Source organism: Alligator mississippiensis, chromosome 5, assembly GCF_030867095.1.
Source record: "Alligator mississippiensis isolate rAllMis1 chromosome 5, rAllMis1, whole genome shotgun sequence".
NCBI classification, from domain to species: domain Eukaryota; kingdom Metazoa; phylum Chordata; order Crocodylia; family Alligatoridae; genus Alligator; species Alligator mississippiensis.
In genome coordinates, this window is record NC_081828.1 from 158,129,407 (window position 1) to 158,146,079 (window position 16,673).

Sequence of the window (16,673 nt, forward strand, 5' to 3'; positions counted from 1 at the left end):
CCTCAGTACCAAGCCAGGGAATGGGGAAATAGTAGTGCTGCAGTATGAGGCCCAGCATCCAGGAGCCAGCAGCAGTGGTGCAGCAGTTGAGAAGAGCTGAGCCCTCGGTGCCCCAAGCAGGGCACAGGGCGGGGAGGAGCCCAGCAGTGCAGGAGAGGGCTGGAGAGGCGCTGCAACAGAGGAGACCCCATCAAGCTGTGCCCTGACCACTGCTACCTGAGGGAGCATGAGTCATTGGGCCCTTGGGTCCCACAGGGGAAAGACGTTTGGGGCAGGCAAACCCAGGGAAGGGGCTGGGTGAGCAACCCCCCTGCCTAGTCAAGGCCCTAAAGGGAAGGGCCGCTGGTGCTTTCTGGACACCCCACAAGGGACCCCATTTAAAGGAGGGCTATCTCTTGCTATGGGTCAGGGACTACATTAAGGAATAGGTGTTTTTAAGATTGTTCCTGTTTGTGCCTTATATTTTGTCAATTGAAATGTTGTATTGTGTTGATGCTTCTGAAATTGTTTTATTGTGATGGGTAAATAGTGTTATTTAGGGTTTGGCCTTGCTTATTGGATAATGTTCACTGTGTAAATATATGTATATGATATTTAGTTTTATGATTATGTACATTACAACTCAATAAATTGTATATAGTTAAGAACTTTGGGCTTGGGCTAACTCTATAGAGGAAGGAGGGGTCTACTCAAAATTCTGGCATCCCTCTCACAGCACCCCCTCCTGCCTACCCATCCCATCCAATTAAGAGTAGGGCACACCCTTGGGTGTACCCAGGTTACACATGTTTTACTACACGTGCCTAAATTTTCCTCCAGGGTTCTCACAAAGGTTAATACTGAACTTGCAGCTTGAACTTCTTGTGGGACCAGGACTGCAGAATGCATCCAGAATGAAAAAGTTTCTGCAAGGTAATCACAGTCATTCTTCCAATTTTTCAAAGTAAGGAAATTCTAAAGCCCCTGAGCAGCTACGGTGTATATAACAATAATATGTCTACACTTTAGGAATACTTTAGGGTAGGTATTGAGGGAATGGACTTTCACTTTTTGGAAAATTAAACTATTATAAGTGTCCTTGTACTTGATCCTCACTAGTATCCAATCTCTTTACTTAGCATTACTCCTAATGCATAAATACAACAAAGAATAAATACTACTTGACTACTAAAAGCAACTCTTTCATTGCCCCACTAGAGGGTGCTTTAGCAATATGTATCTTAGTTGATTTAATGCTCCATGAGAAAATCATCAGACTACAGCCAGCCATAGTAAAAATGCCCATTTTCAAGTCTCTTCAAAAAACATTGCAACAGTGGACCTAAAATTCTATAATGTTTATCTGTGAGCATTAGCTACCGCTTTATGACAGCAATGAAATTAGATAATATCTAGTGTTTTTTACACATCACGTGAGATCTTGGTGGTCTTGTAAATAGGTCACTTATATCTTTTTTCCCCCCAGCTTATTCATATCTTGGGTCAAGTCTCAGTGAATAGATATAAAAAGGCTAGTCCATTCAACCCCTCTGGCCCCTGAGAGTTCCTTGAATGTTTGGATGGTTTGGCAGTGTTGTCAAATTATGTGACTGTATTGTACCTCTCAGTCTTTTACTGTGCATCTTAAAGACCATGCTCTTAGAGCTAGGTGATCAACATTTATTGGGGGGAAAAAAAGTAAGAACAGAAATTTGGCCCCCTTTGAAGTCATTGGCAAAACTCTGATCGACATAATTAAAGCTAGGATTTCACCCTAAGCCTTGTCATTGCAAATAAAAGCTTGAAAATGTGGTTCTAGTGGGTTAGAAGTCAAAGGATAAATAAAAGTAGCTCCAAATTTAATATATTTTTAAATCCCAAGGTTGGTGGATAGGTGGGAAGGAAGTGGTTCAGGGCATGGAGTAGATGTTATTGGCTAAATGAGAGCAAGCAAAGAATGATCCTTATAACTACAGTTATAAGCAAAAGCAACAGATAACCTGAGCAATTAGTATGTACTGTAAAGAATGTAGCATCTCACACGAAGCCAGTTTAAAAAATGCTGTAGTATACAACCCTTTTCCTTGGCCTTATTTCCTTTGCTGCTCATATCCAATAGAGCCCTGACATTTATCATCTGGCAAATGTGGCAAGGAGTGCTAAGTTATAGCTCAAGTTCATTGTCTTGTAGCTACTAACATACATAGGCAGCAAAGCAATAGAAGTGGAGGCAATTTTACTGTAAACTACAAATCTTTTGTTTAGCTGAATGAGCAAAGCATTCCAGAGTCCAATGCAGCATTCTGTCCGTGTCATTGTTATGTGACAGTAAGAGGCACTGAAATGTAGAGTCCAATCAAAATTAACTTTACCTACAAAGATGCTAATCAAACAAAATAAGCAGCGCTAACCTCATTTTTCTTAGCACTAATCAGTCACTACTGAACTACTGAGGCTGACTTAAAACCTACTCATTCATCTGCACTCTTTTCAGTATTTCTGGGAATGTTTCTACTTAATCAGATGACAAAGCAAAACCAAACGGGCTCTGAATTCATTTCAGGGACACTTCAATACCTTTCTCCCTCACTGTGTCTAGATTAGCTATTTTCTTGAAAAAAAATGTTCATAGCTGCCAACGTCCATACAGCAGCACCAGTGACAAAGAAAAGAAGTGAGCCCTTATTGCAGACAAGACTTTAGACATCTGCTAGCATTTTAACTACTGTGCCATCTAAACCTATTCACAGAAAGTCTAAATGAAATGATGGTAATGCTTCTGGTTGTCATTGGTACCTCATTATAGCCTGTAGCAATCCTTATAGATAAAGTTGCTCCTCATTTCCTTTTAGAAGTCCTTGTATTTAATTGCTTACAACTTTGCCTTAACTGTAACTGATTTTGCATTTGGACATCTACCTCTGAATTTTTTTCTGGAAAAGCTCAGGAAAAAATATTTCAGATGTTTCTGAGGATGAGTTTAAGGGAAAATATGTTATCTTGACAACATTAAAAAATGGGCTGCAAATCTTTTTAAGAAGCTTCAATGCCTTCATGATTTGGAGCAGGGACTTGAAATTTGCTCAGTAGATACTAGTTAGAGTTTGGCAACTAGACTCTCAGAAGACTGCATCTGCACTGAGCATACTCTATGCCCCCACTGCTTCAAAGTGTGAATAGATAGCACATGTCATCCTCAAAGAGTGATTGCACATGCTCCACCCTGGGACTGCAGGCAGTGAACAGAACTTTTGCCCTGCAATAGCTGCTCTGGTATGTTGTGATGTCAGGCCCTGAAACTGAGAGAAGAGAACTGCTGTGTGGGTTTCCCTGTGCTTGTGCCCAACCAACGACAAGAAAGAAGAACAAGTGATGCAGAACGCAGGGGCAGGGGATGTTAAATAAAAATGGCAGAGGACTAGGGAAAGAGGGCAGTTACAGGAGCCAGAGGGTGGTCAGGAACAGTAGTTGAGAAGGGTTGATGACAATCCAGAAAGCAGTGGCAGAAGGAAATGGGGGACACAACTTGGAGGGAGTTGGTTGAAGAGTAATAGAGGGAAGGAAAAAGTATGGATTCCTTGATCAATAGGTACAAAGGGGACAGTAGCAGCAAAGACTAAAAGGGGGCTATTGGAAGGGTCCTGTTCCCCTTCCAGCTGACAAATTATAGGCAATAGAGGGGACAAGACTACTCAGGGATGTGGGTGACTTCCCAGGTAAGAGTTTTGCATACTACATGTATTGGATGTTAACAGCCTGATCTTTTAAACTGTGCCCCACTATACACCAAAGTCACTTGGAACTTCATGGAAGAAGCTGGGAGAGAACTTGGATCTGTCTACTCCACAACTAGAGGCCTGTGCTGCTGGAAATAAATGAGACCCTCTGACAGCAGGACAAGGGTAAAAACACACAGTAGAGGCGATTCCATCCAGAGTACAGGACTATATTGTCTTTCCATAGGGCTTTACAGTGCTGAACCTTTCTTATTGTACAGACAAACCTCAGCCCCTTTGGTTGAGCAGCCACCTGAGGTTCACAGGTCAAGCGGCACCGAAGCAGGGTGCCCAGTGAGGGGTCCTTTAGAGAGAGACTGGAACAGTGAGAGGGCAAGAGGCACATCACCCAGAAAGAACTTTTCAGTGAGAGTCAGGAGGCTGCAGAGCAGACTGGGTGTGTGCTGCTGTAGAGTACAGAGACCACCAAGCAGTAGAGGTGTGCGAAATGGGCCATATTAGATTCAGATTCGGCCTGAATTGGGGATAGTGTTTTGACTCATTGATTCAGATCACTGTCCCAATTTGATTCGGCCGAATCTGAAGATTCAATGCTGATTTGGAAATCAGCAATTCAGCCATAGACACAGCTTTAAATGTTTTTTCTACATACCTCAAGGTACCAGGCTCGTGAATGAGGCTTGTAAATGCTGCGATGGTGGGGGGGATGGAGCATCCCACAGGAGCACGGAGGGCTGCCCTGCATGCTTAGCAGTGGACCCAGAAGTGGACCAGAAGTACTTCCAATTCAATTCAGAGAGATTAAAGGGTCTCCTGATTTGATTTGGATTCAGAGATTCGGCTGCTGAATTGGGTCGAATCTCTGCCAAATTGAATTAGCCCTACCAAGCAAGTGTGGAGCTAGCAAGTATGCCCCAGGACCTCGACTCTATCCATGCTGGGTTTGCAACAGTTTTCAAGCACAGCTATAGCCAGATGCTGGAGGATAATTAGAGGCCCTCATATCCAGTTCCCATTGTTCTAGAGGTAGCTATAGCAGGAATTCTGCAAGCACAGCTATACTGGTACCACCAATCCCAGTCCAGCTCCCCACTGCACTCAGAACCACTAATTATAATGGACATTTGTTTGGGCCTGCCACCTGCTGCTCTTTAATTCATTGCCCAATATCTTTAATTTAAAATAAAAATGTCCAATTATTATTTTAATAAAGTGAATATTGAGAAGCACTGGGTCCAGACCTCTTCTCCCTGCTGCCATTTTTTCCCTGGCATAACACCATTGATCTAAACAGAGTTACAGTAAAAGCTGTGTTAAGCAGCAGTCTACTATCCAGAATACTCTATTAACTGGAATTTCCAGCTGGCCGGCTGAGGGGGAAGAAGGGAAGCATGCACATCGCCACCACCACCCACCACCCTGCACTGCTGCTGCTCTGGGTGCGGCTGCCACCTGCCCCCACAGCCTCAAAACAGTTGAAAACCCCTGCCTCAGATAACTGGAATTTTTAGATACTCAGCACCCCCTTATCCCACTCATGCTGGTTAACACAGCTTTTACTGTGTTTTATTCTCATTCACAGCAGTATAACCTAAAAAAGAATTGGACACCCTGCCCTGTGGGCTTTTTTTTTCTATCTACATGTTTATACGGTATTTAGAAACATATTGGCATGTAAATATCCTGGACTGGTGTTTCTGAATGAGTTACCCTGATCAGTTACATTTACTTAAAGACAGCCCTGACATTTTCCTTTTCCCTGCTCAGTTGCTAGCAGGGACAGCCTGAAGCCAGAGCCTATCAGCCGTTTGAAAACCCTGCTTCCTTGATGGTCAGGCTGGTGGCTGGCATCCTGTATGTCCTGCTAGCCCTGGCTGGTGCCTGGCCATGCCCCCTCCACTGCAGCAGGGAGGGGGGAAAGCCTTGAAGGGCGTCTCTCTTCTCTCCCCTTTGGCAGTGGCTGGCAGGCATGCTCTACCACCCACCAGTTTCTGGCTTGAGCCACTGCAGGCACGTGCCTGCATTTCCTGATTTAACAGAGAATGTCTGTCCAGTTATTAATCAGTTTAAGCTGTGCAGCTTAGACTAACCTGCAAAGAGTGAATCAATTCAGCCTCAGGCTTTTTGAATATCTGCCCCTAGCTCCTGTGTTCAAATACTCCCTCCCTGGCATCTCTGTAACTCCGCATGGTCCATCCAATATGCATCTGCAAAAGTAATTGACGGGCTCTGTAATTGGAACTCAGTAAGCAATTCTGCTGAGGCTGTTCCAGCAAGATTAGAAGCCGAATCAGAGTCTCGTAGCAGTGAAGGATCTGCAGAGTTTAATAAGGGAAAAAATACTGTAATTTTACCTTTGTCATTAAGCCAGAGACTAGTGCTCTGGACTACATACAGGAGTGAAATTATCTCTGCCCAGGGGGTCAAAATTAAGTGATGCAACACGCAAGCTCCAGTTTGAGAGTTGTTTCTGTAATTCAGCGATGCCGAGCCGTTGTGTCACTGGCCTGTGAGGCACACAAAAGGAACAGACCAATTACATAGCCTTGCAAAGTCACTTGTCAAAGTAGACCCACATGTGAAAGGAAATTGTTTGCCTTAAAATCAGAGTGTAACTCTTTCCTCAAACATTTCCAGTAGTTTGAGTAAATTATGGAGGAGTAACTACATGCTGCAACTGTCACAGGAAGGAGGGACCGATTACCCTCACATAGTTCTTTGTCACGATGCCTTATTTCTCTTGATTTCCTGCTGAAAATCATGAGATGATGCACCATTATGTTGTTCCAGTCTGGAAAGGTGACACTATCAGAGCAGTAGAGGGGATTCACCTTCTGCCCTTACAGCATTTTCTGCCATATTTCCTATTAGCACTTTATTTACAAGATTAATTTTCTTTAAAACTGCTAAATAAGATATTTGTCATCCAATGTGACAGATGCATTTCCAATTAGATGCAACAAACTACATTAGAAGAACTCCAAGGTTATCAAGTCAAGCATTAAAAAGTTTGGAAATGCCAGAATTAAACTTGCCTCTGTAACCTTAGTTCACCCCCTTCGTGCATATGCATTACTACATTTACATTTTTGTGCAAGACACCTGGCTTACTCAATGAACAGGATGCAAGGTGCTTATTAATGAGGAACCACTGACATTTTTTTTTACCCTCATCCATCATTGCGTGGCCTCACACTGTTCAAACCCTGAACCGAACACAGAATTATTAATTTTCTTGAGTTTTCCTATGATGCTTTTATCTTAGCATTTTAGGGCTAAATATAAATAAAGGACATAAGCACCTCAATCTAAAATTTAGATCCTCAAAACATCCACTCAGACGCTGTCTAACCCTGGCAATGCCCCAAGTCCATCAGCATCTTGGCTTTCAAAACTCAATTTCTCTAGCCACCTAAAGTTCTGCATGCCCAGAAGTGCCACATGCTTGAGATGTCTGGGCAGTTCTACAAGTAGTTCACACCTAAGCCCCAGAAACTAGATATTCTTTGATCTATGTCCCCCATTGTGCTTGTTCTGGTGGGCATTTCTAGACCACATCTATTGGATCAGGCTTTGTCCAAAATAAAATGGCAACCACTTCCAGAAAGGACCAGTAGTGGTACTACTCCCCATTTTTTCTACAAAGGTTTGGTGGTAAGAGCACTCAGTATTCATAGCATCTGTTCAATTTCTTCCTCTACCAGAAGGGATATCACAGGCACAATTCCCATAAGAGCACCCTCCCTACCAGGGGACAGGTTATTCTGGAGAGGAGGCAACTCAGTCCCTCCTCTTAAAAGCTGTTCCACTTTGCATGGAATACTCCAAGACTCATCAGGCAGAGGAACAATGCAACTGAGCGTGACAGAGGAACATGAGCTTAGCTGCTAAGGCACTCCCTTGGAAAGTGGGAACCTGGGTTCTAGTTCCTACTCCAAAGATGATTTTTACATGTTTTATATGGTTTACACAACTTGACCACTATCACACAAAAACTCTGTAGTAGAGACAATGACGTACTTCAGTTCTCCATGGTGGCATTCAGTTGCCTTAAGCACAAGATCATTTGTTGTCCCAGTTTCCTGCCTTATTCACTGCACGCTTTCCAGCTTCTGCTGCACAGCAGGAGTCCTACAGCCAAGAGACTTATTCACTATTCAAACCCAATTCATCCACAAAGCATCATACGTCGTATGACTGAATACAGCAGGGAATCTGTGAAAAAAGGGGGAATCATGTCATTAAAGATCATATCATAATGCAGACAAGTTTCTTTAGGTAAATGTGATATCTTTTATTAGTCCAACTAAACAGTTGGAAAAATTGTTCTTTGCAAGCTTTTTCAGGCACAAACACCCTTCTTCAGGCATAGGAGAGAGATATCATAATGCATAAGCACAAGAAAACTGAATTAGGGGCAAACAATTTTGGCATATGTTTACTGAAAAGATTGACCAAGGTACAAGCAGTTATGCCTAATGTTTTACAACAGGACAAGAGTCTGCAGTTTACCAGAGTGGAAGCAGCTGAGGTTAAAGCCAGGTATTAGTCCAAGTTCCAGGATATCAGTCCAAGGAACAAAACAGGGTCATGGTCAGAGCAAAGCAGTTGATCAAGGCCAGGAAATCCAGGACAGGAACAAGATCAGTCAGAATTTAAGCGGGAAGATCCAAGTGCTGCTACTAGACCAAGGCCCTGCAGGAAGAGGGAGGGTTGTACCACCCTGCAATCAGGGGCTGTGGCTTTCGGTGGTTTATCTAGATTATCTGCACTCCCACTGAAAACCTCTCATGGACCCTACTGGACCCCAGGCTAAGCTGAGTCTGGCATCTAGCCAGCACCTGGGAGTAGTGCAGCCTAGGCTTCTGCCTGGAGATGCTAATGTCTGGGTTTGATCATCCAGGGATCCTGACACGTTCTGTTGAGAACTTGACTTTGAACCTTAGAATTCTTTTCATGTTATATTTGATATAATCTAAATTTGTGGTAAACTAATTTTACTGGTGTTACTGAGCAGTCATTTAATACTTGTGTAGGCAAATATTAAATGACTTCACAGTAATTGTGTAGTCAGCATCTCATGTAGACATAGCCACTGTGTCTTTTCTTTAAGCTTGATAAAATACTATGTGCAATAAAACCAGGAACAGTGATGAACTGTGCAGGACTGGGACCCAGCCAGTCCATCCACTCGCAACATCCTCCCATGGTCTTATTCCACATTCAGACTGCTTTACCTCCATGGACCCATCACAGCAGAAATTCAAGTTAAAGCAACATTTTGTAAAAATAACACCTAAAACAGTGCCTAACTTAATCGAATCAGGACCCAAGCATCACCTCAATCACCATACTCTGTCTAGGCACATGAGAGACTGTATCGCCTCCCCTCTCACCACCCTGCATTCCTAGTTACATCACAGTTTGGCCCCATACTTACTGTAATGTGAAATTATAATATGCTATAATTAGGGTAAATGACAACTGTCATTGTACACTGTCTGTTGTATAAAAAAAGGCAATGTGTTTACTGATGAGGGAAACTCACTATAATAGGGATAAGAACAACCATACTTATTGCTTCTAATATTTTTCCTGATCTTTAAGTCCAAATCCACAAAAAAAACTGGAAGATGTATAGGAGCACAGGATCTGCCTGTGCAGAATAAATTGTCAGGATTAGGGCCATACAGTGCATGTAAACTAAAATTATCTGTTACATTGTTTTAGGGACATGGGACACATTTCCTGGCAGCAGTCCCAATTAAGGAAGCATCCCCATTATTAAGGTGTTTTATTTTAACATATCTTAGATTCAGGAAATAATGTAAAAGATAGTTTACTAAATGACAGAATAATTTACTACTACTACTAACCATGTAGGGAAAAAATAGAGGGAGGGGTGTAGCACTCTATGTTAAAGAGAAGTACACATCCTCGATGATCAGGATGGGTTCAGAAAAGGGGCAAACTGATGCTCTGGGTTAGAATGCAAGGGGTCGTGGGGAATGACAGAATAATTTACTACTACTACTACTACTAACCATGTAGTCTAACAGAGCAATGCAAAAACCTTCCTGCTAGCTAGCAAGAACCCAGACCTGGTTGGGCTTACAGAAACCTGGTGGGATTCTACCCATGACTGGGCAGTAGATATCAAGGGCTATAGGTAGTATAGGTGGGACAGAGTAGGGAAAAAATAGAGGGAGGGGTGTAGCGCTCTATGTTAAAGAGAAGTACGCGTCCTCGATGATCAGGATGGGTTCAGAAGAGGGGCAAACTGATGCTCTGGGTTAGAATGCAAGGGGGTCGTGGGGAAAGGGACTTGATAGTGGGCATCTACTACAGACCACCTCACCACGGGGATGAACTGGACCTGGAATTTTCAAGTCAGCTCACGGAGGCTGTAAGGACAAGGGATGTGGTTGTCATGGGTGACCTAAACTACCCAGACATCTGCTGGGAGGATCAGTCAGCCAGGTCTGAATGCTCATGTAGGTTTTTAGCCTGCATACAGGACCTCCACCTAACCCAGGAGGTACACAATCCCACCAGAGGAAATGCCTTGCTGGACTTGGTCCTTGCCACAGGCGATGACCTGGTGAGGGAACTGCGGGTATTCGACTACCTAGACGTTAGTGATCATTGTCTGCTGGAATTTGCTATCTGGCACAGGGTGGTGAAAGCAAGCAGTAAGGCGAAAGTCCTTGAATTCAGGAGGGCCGACTTCAATGAGCTAAGGAGATTAGTAAGAGAGACATTGGGGACTCAGAGCCTCAATGAGATGGGAGTCCAGGACGGGTGGTTGTTCCTTAAGGAGATGATCCTCTGAGCTCAGAGGGAGTCAGTCCCAACGCAAACCAAAGGGGGGACAAGAGTGCTAAAAAGCCCCCTTGGCTCAGTAAAGGCATCCAGGACGGCCTGAGGGCACAAAAGGTGGCATACAATCAGTGGAAGCAAGGGGCTATCACCAAGGAGGATTACCCATCCGTTGCTCGGATTGCAGGGAGGTGGTTAGGAAGGTCAAGGCAGAGACGGAACTAGGGATGGTGACCAGAATTAAGGATAACAAAAAGTCCTTTTTCAAATACATAGGGAGTAAGAAGAAGGCACTAGGTAACATGGGGCCCCTACAGGACAGGCTTGGCGATCTGGTGATTGCAGCGAAGGAAAAAGCTGATCTTTTCAACGAGTTCTTTGCCTCCATATTTCTGAGCAGGGACTGGGACAATTCCCCCATTAGGATTATGGACAGGCTCAGGGGACACAACGCCATGCCTAGGGTCAGGGACAATCTAGTTCGGGAACTTTTGAAGGGGCTGGATGTGTTTAAACCAGCAGGTCTGGATGCTCTTCTTCTGAGGGTACTGAGGGGATTGGCGGAGGTCATAGCAGGGCCCCTGGCACGGCTGTATGAGAGCTCGTGTTGCTCTGGCCAAATCCCAGAGGACTGGAAAAGGGCCAATATGGTTCCCATTTACAAGAAGGGGAGAAAGGAGGACTTGAGTAACTATAGGCCAGTCTCACCTCGGTCCTTGGGAAGACCTTTGAGAAAATTATAAAGGAACACATCTGCGGGGGCCCAGCATGGGAGGTAATGCTCAGGGACAATCAACACAGGTTCATTTTGGGCAGATCCTGCCTGACTAACCTTGTTTCCTTTTACGACAAGGTCACCAATTCCTTGGATGTGGGTGTTGAGGTGGAAGTCGTTTACCTGGACTTGAGGAAGGCCTTTGACACTGTTTCTCACCCCATTCTCATAAAAAAAAAATAGGCGACTGCAGCATTGATACCTACACAGTCTGATGGGTGGCAAATTGGCTCGATGGTCACACCCAAAGAGTGGTGGTGGATGGGTCGTTTTTGACCTGGAGGGATGTGGGCAGTGGAGTTCCCCAGGGCTCAGTCCTCGGGCCTGTGCTATTCAACAACTTTATCAGCAACCTGGAGGTGGGCATGGAAAGCACTCTGTCCAAATTCGCTGATGACACAAAGACGTGGGGAGAAGTGGGCACACTGGAGGGGAGGGACAGAATCCAACTAGATCTAGACAGGTTACAGAGGTGAGCGGATGAGAATAGAATGGAATTCAACACAGACAAGCACAAGGTGCTGCAACTAGGGAGAAGGAACCTGCAACATACCTATAGGCTGGGAAACTCCCTTCTCAACAACACAGTGGCTGAAAGGGATCTTGGAGTCATTGTTGACTCCAGGATGGACATGAGCCGCCAATGCGAGGAAGTGGTCAGTAAGGCTAACCGCAACTTGTCATGCATCTACAGATGCATCACAAGCAGGTCCAGGGAGATGATCCTTCCCCTCTATGAGGCACGTGTCAGGCCGCAGTTGGAGTACTGCATTCAGTTCTGGGTGCCGCACTTCAAGAGGGCTGTGGCTAACCTTGAGAGGGTCCAGAGGAGGGCCACTTGCATGGTCAGGGGGCAGCAGGCCAGGCCCTACAAAAGTAGACTAAAGGGCCTGAATCTATTCAGCGTCCACAAGAGAAAACTGAGAGGGGATCTGGTGGCCATCTATAATCTCACCTGGGGGACCAGTGGAAAATAGGTGAGGCTCTGTTCTCCTGAGCACCACCTGGGAGAAAAAAGAATAATGGCCACAAATTGATTGAGAGCAGGCTCAGGGTTGATATCAAGCGGTATTACTTTATGATTAGGGCTGCCAAGCTCTGGAATGGGCTCCCAAGGGAGGTGGTGCTCTCCCCTATCTTGGGGGTCTTCAAGAGGAGGTTGGATAGATATCTAGCTGGGGTATTATGATCCCAGCTCTTATTCCTGTCCAGGGTAGGGGGTCGGACTTGATGATCTGTTCAGGTCCCTTACAACCCTAGAGACTATGAAACTAAGGGTAAAGACTATGAATTTTGCTAAAGTGTAAAACTACAGTGCATATCTATTTTACCTATTTCATGATGAAAAGAATACATTTGAAGTCAAGAAATAATTGTTTAACCTAACTGTCCTATTTGATTGTGATTTCCTTGCCCATCAGACAGCATTTAGCAGAACTAATAAAGAATATTAGCTCTCTGCTGGTGCTTAATAACAAACAGACATAGTCCATATTCATCAAGCAATTATTTATATTGTGACTGTTTACAGAATTGTGGATTATCCCTTAGGATTTTCACAGTGACTGATATTTCTAATAAACTCTTAATTTTGTTCCATAAATTGTTGGTATTTGTACGCTGGGAAACTAAAAGCTGTGAAATTAAACCTACAATGCAAGCTGTGCAAATGGGGTCTAGAAGATTAAGAGACAGTTTCAGGTCACTGTAATGTAATAACAGTGCATCATTAAAAGACAAATTATGGGGAACGGCAGATATTACTACCTATACAATGGACTTGCATGAAAATAGATGTGTATGAAGTGCTAATGCAAATAATTTGTGTACATTCCCTAACTGTTGCCACTGCTGTTATTTGGACAGGAGAGGCAGGCTTTAGTTATTTAGTACTAGTCAGATTTATCTTCCTTTTAATGCCATCAAATTTTAGCTTGTTGAGTCTTTGTTAGGGGATCTCCACACCGTCCATCTGCTATCCTGGCCTATACTCTGCTTTCAGGACTCTTTAGATATAGACATTTTACTATTTTCTTATGGCTTTTATCATTTCAACAATACATCAAAAATAAAAGGCAATTTCTGGACTTGTTCTTTTACTGCTTATTCAGACAAAATTCTCTTTGATATCAATTGAAGTGTGTCCTGAGTTTGGAGAATGGCATTAGCCCCCCCGTACAATTAAGCATCCAGGCCCAGGTGTTTAAATGTCTTGAGACTCCTAACAATAAGTGCCTTGTGGGATTTTTGTGGGCATAGCCATCTATCTCCCCACATATGAATAGTTGAATACATTTAAAAGACTGGCCCTAAGCGGCTTAGATGGTTAAGTCTGAGTTTCAAAAATGAAACTTTTTCATACGTTTATACACATGGTCTGGGAGGGTACCTGGAGCATCATGTGCATCAGTGTCCCCACACTGAAAAATAGCAGTGGGGGGTGCTTTAATTAAAGCTCACTGAACTAGCTTTAGTTAAAGTGCCCCCACTGCCATTTTTCAGCACGGGGACACTGATACCCATGACAGTGATGTCTGTTGAAGCACAGTAATTTTGTTTTAATTACCTAATTACCTAGCAGACTCAATTGAGTTTTCTCCAATGCATTGTAATTACAGCTTATTGGAGCAGCCTCAGTATACATACACCCTTAGTGCTGGATCTACAAAAGGGCTTAGGGCCAAAATCAAGTTGTTTCCTTAGGCATCTAAATGGGATATAGGTGAAGCTGAACTATTATTAAGTTCAAAGAGGGCACATCTACACAAGATGTTTACTGCATAGTAGACTAATTAGCAGCACAGTAAACATCCCACATCTACACATGTGCTCCTATTAGGCTGGAGTAAACTAATTTACTCCACAGCAGCACATGTGTAGATGCTGCCCTGGCTGGCTGGGGTGTGAGGGTACTTCAGTGCAGGCACTGCCAGCCAGCTAGCCCCATGTTGAAGGACTCCCATGTTCCAGCCAGCCCCTCCCACATCTGGGGGGTGGGGGGAGCAGCCCTGGCTTGGCAGGCTGACCCCCTTCCCCCGGGCCCTCTGCCTTCCAGGGCTGCTCCAACCCAGCTCAATGCGTTGCGGTCCAGGACACGCATGCAAATGGTGCGCCCAGAAACAATAGCTCCATAGTTTATAGCTTCTGGTTAATCGCACATGTAGAAGTGCCCAGAGTAATTCACCTTAGTCCTGTGCCAGCAGCCACACCTCGCTGGCCTAGTGAACTCTACAGCCCTAAGTTAGGCTCTCTATAAAATGCAAGGGGAGGGTGCCATGCCAACAGTGGGATTCACAACAGCCAGCACTCTGAGCAAGGAGCTGCCTTAAAGAACCAAAGCTAAGGACAACAGCTTGGCATCAGCCTCAGCCTTCTCATCAGGGCATGTGTAGATAAAATGGGGGCTCTAAATTGAAGTGGTGGGTTTTAAAAAACACTGCTTCAATTTAGGGCTGATTAAACCCCTGTGTTGTGCACACACCTTACCTGCCTCTTCGGCGGGGAGGGGAGGGTGAGCTGCCAGTGGGCAGAGCAGTCTCTGGGCTATGAGGCAGGGCTGGTGCTTCCCTCCATGGCAGCGGTGGCCCCCCACCTGAGGCGGCACCCGTCCACAGGCACCCAGCTTGGGCTGTCCCCGGGGGCACCCCATCTGTGAAGAGAAGCACCAGGCCCCCCGCACAGATCAGGCAGGCAGGCAGGCAGGTTCCAAGGCGAGGGGGGAAGATCAGGCTGACCGCTTTTCTTGGGCAGAGCTTGCTTGCCCAGGCTGCTGCCAGGCTTCCTGCAGGGCTTCCTGCAGAGCTGTGAAGCTGTACAGAGCCCTGTGCTTTGCTCCATGGCTGTAGGGGCAGCAAACAAAAACTCCTCAAAGGAGTTTTTGTTTGCTGAGCCCCAAGTCATTTAAGGTGCATTATGCTGCTGAATTTCCTACAGCAGCTGGAATTAATACACAATACACCTTTGAGGGATGAAAACATTGACACCATTAAAGCAATGCAAAAGTATTTAGCCCACTTTAAAGTGTCATGCACACACGCCTTATGTGTCTAAACACCACTGAGGACCTTTGACTAAATTATTTATTTGGCTAAGCCCCATATTTGAAAGGGAGTTAGGGTGAAGGCACATCCACATTTACTGTGACAGGGCAGCTTGTCCAGGGGCACTGGGGGGCTCCCACCTCTGTGCACACCCTGGCAGAGGCTTGGGGGCATGTGTCCCCTGGATCTGTGTGTGTGGCTGAGGCAGGCTGCTGTTGTGGGCATGGGGCACAGAGCCCAGACTGCTTTGCTCTGCACACAGATCTGAGGGGCATGTGTCCCCTGGCCCTCATCCAGGGTGCACACAGCAGCGAGAGCCCCCCTTCCCCCCACCCATGGATGAGCCACCAGGGCTCCAAGTGTACCATGACCCACCTCAGCCCTGGGACCCCATGGCAGACTTACCTGCTGTGCTACACAGTGCCTCACATGCCGCCAGGCTGCTGCGGAGAAGTCGGAGGAGAGCAACACCAGCCTAGAGAGAAGGGCAGCCTCAGCCCCTCCTTCCCGCCTCAGGCAGAGGGAACAGAGCTGAGGCTTGCTGGGAAGCAGGCAATCAGGATGGAGGAGAGCCTGAGTCATCCCAGGAGAAGCTGATTCCCCACCTGTGTCAGAGCTGTGCAATCAAGGACACAGGTATCCAGGGAAACAGTGGGGAGAGGTTGTTAAGCTAGCTGGGAGAAACTGCCTGGTCAGTGACCTGTGGAGGGAAGTCCTCTGTTTGGGCTGGAAAGGCTCATATTGCAGGAACAGAGACCTGCAGAAGGAATCTATTGTCTGTACGTGGAGGTGCTGGGGGAGAGACAGTCCAGAGAGCATAGGCAAGACATGCTTCCTGATGCTGGTAGGGCACAGTGACTGCCTGCAGGCAGTGGCAGCAGTGGCGGGGGCAGGGGCATGGCGGTGGCAAGCAGGGACCACCTGCAGGCGGCTGTGTTGATGTCCCCCTTTGGCCAGGCATTACACCCAGAAGTGATGACGGCACTTCTCAGGGGGGAGGGGGCACCAGCGCTCTTCCTTCCCCCCCCCGCCCATCACCTGAACTGAGAGCACTCGTTCTCAGGGGGGGCACCAGTGCTTTTGGGGGTGCACTTGGACTCCTGTGCACCCCCTGCACCTCACCTATGCCAGAGAGAGAGCAGGCTGTGAAAATCTCAAATCTTCATGGGTGTGTGAGGGGACACTTAAGCCCTGGTGTTTGCAGGAGGTGTATTTTTCAGAAGGAAACTAGAGAAAAGAAGCCTATTACCTGCAGTGGCTGATCAGAGACTTGTTGCTGAGTTACCAAGACAGACCAGAGTCCACTTCCCCTGCAGCAGCAGA

The 16,673-nt window shown here is 45.7% G+C and overlaps 1 long non-coding RNA gene across 1 annotated transcript; it reads right to left on the reverse strand.

The window, feature by feature from the left end:
- Positions 1 to 6,017: 6,017 nt before the first annotated feature.
- LOC109285833 (uncharacterized) lies at positions 6,018 to 15,905 on the reverse strand. The gene is made up of 3 exons (XR_009462622.1): positions 15,756 to 15,905; positions 7,737 to 7,931; positions 6,018 to 6,223 (listed from the first exon to the last, which is right to left on the reverse strand). It is a non-coding gene; the product is annotated as an uncharacterized LOC109285833 (long non-coding RNA).
- Positions 15,906 to 16,673: the final 768 nt, after the last annotated feature.